This window comes from Octopus bimaculoides, chromosome 13 (genome assembly GCF_046866305.1).
Source record: "Octopus bimaculoides isolate indiv1 chromosome 13, ASM4686630v1, whole genome shotgun sequence".
Classification (NCBI taxonomy): Eukaryota; Metazoa; Mollusca; class Cephalopoda; order Octopoda; family Octopodidae; genus Octopus; species Octopus bimaculoides.
This window is the reverse complement of record NC_142940.1, coordinates 61640643-61653142: the sequence shown is the minus strand read 5'-3', so window position 1 is coordinate 61653142 and position 12500 is coordinate 61640643. Positions and strand designations below refer to the sequence as shown.

The following is a 12500-nucleotide window of genomic DNA, read 5'->3' as shown; positions in this document are numbered from 1 at the left end:
GATCAGAAAATCGTATCCAGGACAAGACAAACGAAAATATAACTAAGGCAGAAATGTCAAAAAGATTTAAGAATAGACCATTCTGAAGATGGGATATTTAAGAATGACAATAACCTAACGACAGAAATAATGCAAGAACTAAGATCAATAGAAGATGTTTGTATGGACAACGAAAGACTCTCCAAACGAGAAAATTGAACGTTGAAGTAGCAGCAGTAATAGCGCAATCGTGAAAGCGACATGAAAAGTCGGTAGCATGAGGATAAATCAAATTCTCTTCGCAACAGCTACAGTAGTAACTTGGAAACCAGGAACAACCTCACATATTCTTTTACAGGAACATCAAAACCCGATCAAAGCAAAGATACAAAGCAAGAGCCATTGTCTGTGAATTCTTAATGAAATTTTTAACGAAAAAGAAACAGAAAGAAGAAAGAAGAGACGGAAATAAAAGAATGTATTGGGGCATTAAATTCTTGTAAAATTGCAAAGAATTCGGCGCTGTAAAACATGACCACTTTTCGCAGAAAACAAAGAATTCGATTCCAGAGCAAAACGATTTTAACAAGACGTAGTTTACATTATTTATATTATTTACGTTTGACGGATATTTGTCCTCGTCCTGTTTGTTGTTAACACAACGTTCCGGCTGATATACCCTCCAGCCTTCATCAGGTGTCTTGGGGAAATTTCGAACCTGGGTTCTCATTCCTAAGGTATTTTTCGATGTTATTATTATTATTATTATTATTATTATTATTATTATTATTCAGGTCTCTGATTGGAATCGAACTCGGAGTCTTGAGGTTAGTAGTCTGCACTCTTAAGCACTATGCCATATGCCCACGGGCGTAATTCCTCATCTCTTAAATATAGAACTGTAGATGTAGTTTAGTAGAACAGAGAAACAGCAAAAGAATGAAAATGATTTGGAGATGTATAGCCAGGAAAAGGATCCCTCGGAATCAGTGTTCGAACCAATGACTGTCGTAACATTTGAACAATCGTAGGAAGCCATGTCAGTTGAAGAAATAGACCAAACGCCACAAAAAGGTGGGCTGGGGGTAGGGAACCCCAAATAATGAACAGCAGTACGACATTAAAAAATGATAAAATTCCCCAACATTTGGCTGTAATGTTTAACACGTTCATATTCGCGAGACAAGAGAATTAATTAAAACACTATTATTATGATAGAAGAAAAAGAGGAAAAGAGAAAACTTACAAACAGTTATTAATGAACAAGCCTCGATGTGAGAAATAGCCAAAATGTTCTCACAGCTCAGCTAGCTTTAATACAGGAGAAAATACGAAAATATCTAATTTCTCGCTAGTTGAATACGATATTATTGTACCCATTGGATATGTTGCAACATTTTAATCGTCAATCGGTTGGGCAAGAGTGTTGCTGTCAGTTGGGCAGCTTTATGTCATATCGTATTAATTGCGCGCAAGATGGCTTTCTTGGCCTAAGAACACATCCCAGTGATTCAGCAATACAACAGTCTATTGCAGTTGGGGCAGCACATGTCCAATATAATGTGACAAACTAAGAAATGTTTCTATATAAATATAAATATGAATATATAAATGTATGTATGTATATATACATACATACGTACATACATACATACATATATACATATATATATATATATATACATACACACACACACACACACACACACACACACACACATATATATACATCTTCCTTGTAAAAATAATTGTTTAACTTTAATGAAATTTATTGATAGCGTTTCAATTAATGTTTGATAATTTTTATATAAGTTTATAGGAAACACAGATTACTGCATTTATAAGTTTGTATGTATGTATGTATGTAAGTACATCCACGTGTATGTAAAATACTATAAAGGTAATTTCTTGGTTAATTAAAATAATCTCCACTTGTAGAGGTTGTGTCATAATTATCAAATGGCAATTATCAGATCCACTAGAACAGGGGAGATAATCACGAGGATCAAGAATTTCTCAAAAACTGGTGTGTTATTTAGAAAGAGATCCATGCATATGTGTGTGTGTGTGTGTGTGTGTGTGTGTGTGTGTGTGTGTGTGTGTGTGTGTGCATGTGCGCAAACGAGCACATTTGGAAAAAGTGTATCAGTTACTCGATATAAAACGTAGACTAAAGAATTCACGTAACAGATATTACGTCATCGTTTCTCCCAGTTTCCACTTTACTGCTCTTCATCACGAAAATAAGAGAGGAAAATAGTAAACGAAACAGCGAGTAACGATTATCTTGAAACTTCTTTTCCTTTTTCTTTTTTTTCTTTTTATATCTGTTGCTACAATATGTATACGTGCAGATAGACATAAACAAATATTCGATCAGGTAGTCTTAGGATGGAAACACGACGCATACATAGAAACCAGACAACTAGGACACTCGCAGACACACACACACACACACACACACACACACACACACACACACACACACACATCTGTATATATATATGTATATATATATGTATATATATATACAGATGTGTGTGTGTGTATTTCTATATATATATATATATATATATATATATATATATATATATATATATATATATATATATATATATATATACAGATACATCTGTATGTATATATATATATATATATATATATATATATATATATATATGTATATATATACACAGATATATAAATCATATATATATAAATATGTATATATGTGTGTGTGTGTGTGTGTGTGTATATGTGTGTATGTGTGTGTGTGTGTGTGTGTGTGTGTGTATGGCAGGAATGAGATTGAAGATGAGGACAAAACTTCCTGATTAAATTACTGTTTATACCAAAGGTTATTCCCGTTAGGACTTCAGTTGTTATCCAATGCACAAACATTGATTGGACGGTCATATAATATCGCTAATTCATTTTCGCCTGAACGTTTCTACTCTGAGCGAATCCGGGGTTAGAAAACTATATGCTGCCCCTGTGCGACTAGCATATAATATACACACATTCACGCATACGTGTTTACGCATATACACCTATATATTTATGTATATATACCTATATACACATACGTTAATAATGATAATAGTAATAATAGTAATAATAATAATAATAATAATAATGATGATGATGATGATGATGATGATGATGATGATGATGATGATGATAATGATGATGATAATAATAATGATAATAATGATAATAATAATAATAATAATAATAATAATAATAATAATAATAATAATAATAATAATGATGATGATGATGATGATGATGACGGTAATAATGATAATGATAATAATAATAATAACAATAATAACAGTAGTAGTAGTAGTAGTAGTAGTAGTAGTAGTAGTAGTAGTAGTAGTAGTAATGATAATAATAATAATAATAATAATAATAATAATAATAATAATAATAATAATAATAATAAAACTGCAAGAATTCTTAGTATTTTCCCTGCTTGAAATACATTTTTTTGTATTTTTTTTGTATGAAGTCATTTCCTAATTTGTACATGGGAGCTTATCTGACCAATCCTTACCAAAATTTAATCAACGATTAGAGACAGAAAAGTTATGGCTAACTGTGTAGAATCATTTCAAATTTGTTTTCAACGTCATTTTTCTACTCTTATTGCTTTAAGCATGACGGCTACTTCTCTACAAGACATTCAGAATCGTACCACTATGAAATCTTGCGCACACGTACGCTGAGACACACGCACACGCACGTGCGCGCGCAGGTGTGTGTGTGTGAGTATGTGCTTTGAAGGCCCTGCTACAGGCCGGGCACTGGTGGCCTGCTGCGACTAAAGCAAAAAGTTGGCTCTGGACTTGCGCAGCTCACGTTTTCTTTGCGCCCCTGCATTCCTGTTCTGTTCGTAGGAACTGACATGTCTGTTGATGCAGCTTCGTCAGGCAGGGCGGTCTTGGCTTTGCGTTTCTCAGGAACTGTTCAGGAATCTATATATACGATGCCATCAATGTCAGCGAAGGGGACCCGTTAAAAATTTCTCTTTGAACGTTTTCTTCTAAAACGATGGCGACTCACCCGACCTAAATCAGCAACTGGTTTTTCTATCCAGTTGTAAATAGGTGAAACATCTTTTACTAACCAACGTAGCGTTCTTAAGTCTGGATTGAAAAATATAACTCACACCACTTGCCTACTAATATCAACCATACCAACGCACACAGTACAGCATCACTAAATTCTATTTATGATGACGTAAGAACTCTTCTCTTTTCAATTCGATTTCGACTTTGCATCTAAAGCATGAACTACTTCAGTGCTATATCAAAGACCGTGGTTACTCTTCTATCGGCCATATAACAGTAATAAAATACTAGGACGAAACTCGCCCCAACTTGAACAAATTTGTAGCAAAAATAACTTTTGGCAACAAAAATCTTGTTTTATAAAAAATGGTCTGCTTTCGTGCTATTAATCCATCGTCTCAAAAACTTTGAGAATTGGCCAAAATCTGCCATAAGAGAGATTAAAAATATTGTAAACAAACTTCTGCCACCGTCATTAAATTCTCCTATATCTCCACGTTTATCTAATCCGAATCAGAGATATTTTGCAACCACAGTTCGTAAAAACTTTTTTCACATTTTCCAAACTGTCATTGAGTGACAGGCCATTTTTCGGCATACATACATACAGACAGGCAGACAGGTAGACAGGGAGACAGCCAACCAGACAAGTTGATAGATATGTAACAGGTCACTACTTAAAATCTAATCTGCAGTTTTTTGTTTGTTCAGTTAGAAGAATTTAGCGAACAGCTTAGAATATGTGAAATCTTGTCAGACCATCTTGTGGATATGACGAAGTCCGCAATAATCTAACCAAACAGCAACAAAACATCGTCTTCTTCAATGGAGGTCAGTAAAAATTCTCGCGAATCCGAAATTGTTGATGGAAAAATCATTCAAGGGTTGATTAGACAAATCCGTTTATAAAGATGGTAGAAAACAACTCGATGGGGACAGACCGCATGTGGAGAAGACAGACGCATACGGGGAGAGAGAGAGAACAATGTCGGAGAGCCATTGTCAGACAGGGTTAGACAGTCACTGGTCAGTAAGAAGCTTCTGCAACAACCTATGGTCGGACAACTACTAACTCACAAGTACATTATGACACTTTCGAGTACATGGTACAACTGAATGACTCAATGTACTCACAAGTTCACCATGGTACAAGAGAATAAATAGCAGAGGGCACTCATATTCATTTACTTTCTCAATCACCCTCCTCACTGAATCTCTCTTTTATCTCAACGCCATCACAGAAACTATTCAACTAAATTACTAGGCCAGTGCAACGTTCACTCACAGAACCAGGCTACAGCTTTGATTCTATGTTCTCTATATTGTCATAACGCTTTGGAACGGACATGTCCAATTTCAACAATTAACAATAAAATGGAAGATAAACTTAAACGACAATCTACTGCTTTCAGCATTTGTTACATTAATCTCATTGTTAAATTGGGCAATTGACCTCCGAACGAAACGAACTACGCAGCCCTGCTTCCAAAACGTTACGCATGACTTCGGAAAAGTCCCGGAACAACGAACCAAACAATTTTCCATCTTATTGTTATAGATAGATAAATAATAGAGAGATACAAAGATAGCGATATATATATATATATATATATATATATATATATATATATATATATATATATATATATATATATATATATCGAAAGAAAGATAGATAGATAGATAGATAAGTAGATAAATAGATAGATAGAAAGCTAGCTAGCTAGCTAGATAGATAGATAGATAGATAAATAGTTGGATAGATATATATGGTTGTGTAATTATGTATGTATTTATATAATACTTATCGATTCATAGAAAGTTATGTGGACTTGTCGCTGTAGTGTTTGATAGATGAAGGTTAATATATGCAATCATATGCGAACATGTATCAATGCATGGGATAATGGAATGAAGTCTCGATAGATCTTTCGTTACTTAGATATACTAACCGATAGACATCTAGAGAGCAATCCTATCAAGAGATTGCATCTTTCGTATATACTTTCACAAATCCATCCATCCATCCATCCATCCATCCATCCATCCATCCATCCATCCATCCATCAGTCCGTACACCACTTGACACACATACAAACACACACACACACACACACACACACACACACACACACACACACACACACACACACACACACACACATGCATATGTAAATATATATACATATTTGTACATATTTGTACATGAATTTATCATTTAAAGGCACACAAACACACACATTGGTATACACACATTAAGACTTCAAACAATAGCTATGTATTTATATATGATGATAGTCCGACCTTGTAAGATATAAATATTTTTTATCTTACTAAAATTGACTTGAAACCATGGTACAGAATATAGATTGGTAAAAGTTTTTATTTTTCATTTCCTTTCGAAATTATCCCTAATTTTTGTGGTATGTAGTCTTTTGCTGCTATTTCTAGCGAGTAGATGTCCTATTATAGGTATCTCTGCATTTTAAATGAATAATACATAGTCTATTGACTGTTTTTTTTTACTCTCGCTAGACCACTGGTGGTAAATAAAATTTCTAAAATTTTTTTGCTACCCTATAATTTATTAATATATATAATATATATATATATATATACATATATGTACGCACAAACAAACACAGACACACACACATACACACATATATATTTACATATATGAGATATGCATTTATAACAGATTGACATTCATAATCCAGTGCATATTTATGCTATGAAATGAGGGGCCAATTAAAGAAAATTCTCTCCTTAATTTAACAAGCCACAAGGCATTTTGATGGTAAACTTGTGTCGGGCAATACTGGGATGAAGACGAAGAAATAGACGAAACAGAGGAATATAACCACTTCAAACGTTGAATCTATGTATCTCCACGTTGCTCCTTGTTCTACCAGGTTTCTACATTCTTCGCACACAATATCGTTATGTAACTTATTTCATAAAATATTATATATATATATGAAATATATAATTTATTTAATGTAATACGTAGCTTAATCGATTTATAACCATTAAGGAACGATTAGACTTATTACGCACTTCTACATACACACGCACTCAGACACACGCACAGACACACACACTAGTTATATATATATATATATATATATATATATATATATATACACACACACACACTTATATATGTTCATGTTAAATAAACACATATACACGCGCGCGCTTATGTGTATAATAATATACGAGGTTAAGTCAAAAGTATCCGCACATTCGCCTATTCTTTCGGTTGGCCACCTTCTAACAGGCGGTACTCTTGTAGTTACATAACCGAAATTTGACCTTGATTGCTCCAGGTTTCTTTTCCTTTCGAACTAAACGCCGTGGTCTATTCTCAAATCAAGAATTATTGTTGAACGACAATGCACGCCCACATACGGCTGAAATTGTTGGCCTTGTGCTAAAATATGAAACCAATAATTATACTTGCATATAACTGTGCACAAACACACATGTTTAAGTAGCACCTATGGAAATCTGAAATTCTGCGAGAATGAAAAAAACAACATGTTAATCAGATCAGCCAAAGTCTATAACTTTCCTTCTATACATTGGACAATAAATAACACATAAACCTTCTCAACAGCAACCCACATCTGTGGACAAGATTATTGTTTTCCGAATTCGAACAAAGATCGAGGTTTCAGTTGTATTTTGATCGTAGTTTTTTTTTATTGTAAGACTTTAACATTTTGTTGCGTGATTTTATGATTTGAAGAATACATAAGAATGAATATACAACATGGCGTCACCGTATATCTTATAGAAGAAGGTGACCCATTCACCTTATAATGGTGACTTTTTCTCTACGTTTAACCTACCTCTGTCACTGTTGATAAGAGATTATCCATGTCTTTTTACACAAATAGAGAAACATTTAATTCTACATCATAATGGTGTATTGTTAAAAGAAAGTATGTAAGACATTGACGGATGGGGGTGACCCACCCGTCACTAAATAAGGAAGCTGGAGAAAAGGGAGCAAATTTGTACACAAATTTGTAAGTAACGGAAGAAATTGTGGATATCAGATAGATTTTTGTTCGAGTTCACGTTCTGTGCAAACGTTACTAAAAGGCAAGACGAGATTGATTGGTAGAAGGCATTAGAATATTCTCACTAAAAGAGAAAGTACTTCGAATTGTATTCTTCCTCCGAAAAGACAGTTTGTCAATTGGAAATTTAGTTGAAAGAAAAATGATAATTGTTCAAAGAAAACCTGTATATATTACAATATAAACTTTGTTTTAAGAACGTAACTGATATAGGCGCAGGAATGGTTGTGTGGTAAGTAGCTTGCTTACCAATCACATGGTTCCGGGTTCAGTCCCACTGCTTGGCACCTTGGGCAAGTGTCTTCTACTATAGCCTCGGGCCGACCAAAGCCTTGTGAGTGGATTTGGTAGACGGAAACTGAAAGAAGCCCGTCGTATATATGTATATATATGTGTGTGTGTGTGTATATGTTTGTGTCTCTGTATTTCCCCCCAAACATCGCTTGACAACCAATGCTGGTGTGTTTAGGTCCCCGTAACTTAGCGGTTCGACAAAAGAGACCAATAGAATAAGTACTAGGCTTACGAAGTATATGTCCTGGGGTCGATTTGCTCGACTAAAGGCGGTGCTCCCGCATGGCCGCAGTCAAATGACAGAAACAAGAAAAAGAGTAAGAGTATATATATGCGCAAGTTCAGAGCGAACTCCTTTGCCTTCACTTCCGAGCAGGCATCGGATTGGTTGGCCACAACTGGATACGCCATGCCCCGTCCTCTTCTGCTGCCCTGTGATGTCTTTGGTCATCGTCGACAACGACGGACGAACAAAAAATAATATTAGAGATTCTACTACGATGGTATTTTATTACATTCCACACCTGATTTAGCTTATCGTGAGCAATTGTTGCATATGGTTCGGTTTGCTGACATTTGCTTTAAGACAGAAGAATGTGAAACTCAAAGAGTCATTTATTGACTTTCCACTGGAGAAGAGAAAAGTTTCTGCCAGTATTGATAAAATGATATCCACAAAATTGGAAGTAGATAGAATATTATTGAGTGGATGCTGTTTACATTGTTATAATAATGCCGCTGTCATGCCGGATCGTCAGCCAAGTGTTCAGCAAAAAATTTTAACAAAATGTCTTAAAGCAGTGTTTATAGACTGTGACAACCAGAGTTTGAACTTAGCATGTCTTCATAGAACAAGTCGGGAAACAGGCAAATTTCTTTTTTTATATTACTGAAGACATTTATAATTTCTTTTTTTTTTTTCATTCAGCAACTGTTTAGAACAAATTGCTGGGTGTTTATGAATTTGTCAAGCATGAATCACATATACTGTGGAATGAAAGAGATGGGGTAGCAAACGCTGTACATGGGAACGAGATGAATTGGTTGGACTGCTAGAATAATTAAGAGAATGAAACAAAAAGTGTGCTATTGATATTTTGTGACGCATTCTTACATGAATTTTCTTTACATTGCATTTTTGTAGAAATTTTGTTTTAACGTCCACCGATGGAAAGCAGAAACATCTTGTAGAGACGTAAATGAAAATTAGAGAAGCTGCTGCTGCTGCTGGTGTTCATACTTCGAAAGAGAAATTGTCAGAATCATATGAAATGTTCTGTCAAGCAGCACTTAAAGCGGGAAACAATCAAAATGTAACATGGGGATTGACCACTCAAAGAAGGAAATATGATGTAATGGAGTGCACAGAGAAAATGCAGAAGATTCAGAATTGACTGCTGAACAGGAAATTTGTTGCATCACGAACGATGATGATATTGATCGCTAGATTACAGAAATAACCGGAAGATTTCCTCACTGACGAGATTTAGATCCACACTTTAGATATATACTAGATGTGCAAAATTATTTGCTGAAGATTTTGAAGAAATTTACAAGAAAATGTTGACTTAAAACGAAAACATTTTTTATTGAAGGATTAGAATTGTACAAAGAAATTAAATTCTATCCAATGTTGGTAAGTTAGAACAGACTGATTTCTTTGAAACATATTTCACAACAAATTTACTAACGATTCTATTTCCTTTGGAGAACATGATTTCCCAAATTTTAAAATTGTATTACAGATTATATGAACAACTGTGTTTTCTGTTACCGGTTGGGAACTGTTCTCCAAGAAGCTGGAATTAATTCTGACATACTTCACAATCTCAATGATTCAACAACAAATTAATAACGTGTTAATACCCAGTATTGAAAAATACTTCCAAAATACCATAACTCTTGACAGATAATGGATACATTTGCTTTAGTGAAAGCATGAAAGCTTCATATATAATGTAACCATTAATACTAGGTTACTAGCTGTACGACATCTAATTAATTATATGTACAGTGTGTAAGCTAATCAAATATATTTGTAAATTTAAGTAATATATTACGCAGTTGTTTCATAATCCATGTACAACAATGACCAGCTTTGAATTTGACATGGGATAACCAGGGATGTAACACAGATTACTCTAGTCAACTGACTTTGAACAATACCGGGTGGCATAAATATTCACAACTTTGATACACTTGATCTTCATTTCTTCCAGGTTTGCAGTTGTGAGATTGTGCGATATTGTAAGGTTGTGACTCACAATTTATGATAATGTCATTCAGGAGGTAATTACTCGCGAAACAAATATACACTGGAGTAAAGACTGTTTGCCAACATAACATGGCAGTCCTGGTTTAGGACGAATATTACTGTAATTTAGCCCCAGGAGACATCGTCTTCAGCTGGCTATACGACACGATCTGTGTCCTTATATCTTCGAACAAGGGAATCTAGCACCTCCACTCAGCTCCAAACAATATCTGTGTATTGCGATTTCAGGTTTTTTTTCCCTTCATCAGCACAGAATAATTGTTCAACTAGAGACGATGTCTCCTGGGGCTAAATTAGAGCAACATTCATCCTAAACCAGGATTGCCGTGTTATGTTGGCAAAAAACTTTACTCCAAGGTACTGTTGCTGAATATTTCTCGTTGCGGGATTTAAAAATAGTAAATATATACTGATCAGAATGCTTGAAGTAGAGGTGCCAAATGAAATATGTGAATAATGTTATGTAAGCTTTGTTTGCTTGTGAGGGAGTGTGTTTGTGTGTGAGTTTGTGTGTGAGTTTGTGTGTGTGTGTGTGTGTGTAACTGTGGGAAATGATTGTGTATGAAAAGGTTTGGATACTTTATAAATGATACGATAACGGCGTCATAGGTTGTCGATATGGACGAAGATTACCAGCAGATGGGAAGAGACACGATTGTCCAGTGCATGCAGTGGTGGTGATAACACCCACCCGTCGGGTCTCTAGTTTGTCGATAGGGAAATGGTCTGTAAATACACAGGATAGCTGCGAATACTCAATAAGCAGTCCTGGACAAGACATAAAACGTTTTGTCTTGAGTTTTCTCTTCGTTTGCAGAACAAATTACAGTTTGTGAAACTTGGTGTAGGAAACCCGCCAGTTTGACAGGCATTAGAATCGTATATAGGACCTGCGACCGTTGGCGAGAAATCAACAGTCGAAAAACATTGTCTAAACTCGACCAGTTGTGGTTTAGTAGTGTCAACGTGTCTTGTGTAGTGACGGATTTGTCCATCGCTTCATATAAACTATTTCGAAATTTATGAATATGTTTTGCTTACTATTTTCTTTATACTTCTGTTTTCCTTATTTATTTCTGAGGTTTTTGTCAATTTCTAACACGATGCATTTTTTGGTCTCTTTGTAGAAATCATATTCAGATAAAAAGCGGATGCTTCTCCAGAAGATGTAACTCGCATGCCGGACATCTTTCTATTAATTATACGCATGTCGGCCATTATGCCATTAATTCTGTGAGCTGTATATTAGGAAAAACTTGTTAAAATTTACCATTATTGCACAGTTTTATGTTTTCTACCAGAATGGGGTATTATCGATGAATATATTGATTGGATAATTTTGCCTAAAAATGATGAATTGAAAGCAGATAAATTTGAGAAGAGATGAACGATTAGAAATCGCTGATAAAAAAAATAACGAATCTAAAATGATATCAGATAAAAGAAAGAAATTGACTCGACAGACACGATGTATGAAAGAGTATAGAAAACGTTTATAGGAAACAGTATATAGCCATTGAAGATCTAAATTTATACTTTCATTGAAGATGTAAATTTCTAAACCACAACAGAAACGACGATGATGGCAATACGCGTGTATATGCTAATATTTGTACATATGTACGTGTTAATTGTTCGAAATTTAACTATTGGAAAATATATGAACATTATGTTATCATTTAATCATATTATACGCATTTTCATTGGTGGAAATAATAATTAAAGGTTATTTTATTGATGTTTTCAAGATTTACCATTCAAAATAAATATTTCAACATTCTTTCA

At 34.5% G+C, this 12500-nt stretch overlaps 1 long non-coding RNA gene across 1 annotated transcript in view; it reads left to right on the top strand.

The window, feature by feature from the left end:
- Nucleotides 1-12500, top strand: part of LOC106884294 (uncharacterized) — a 39172-nt gene extending 26672 nt beyond the window's left edge. Inside the window, exons 3-4 of the long non-coding RNA XR_001411227.3 lie at nt 9585-10076; nt 11843-12500. This is a non-coding gene — a long non-coding RNA (uncharacterized LOC106884294). The remainder of the gene's footprint in view (nt 1-9584; nt 10077-11842) is intronic.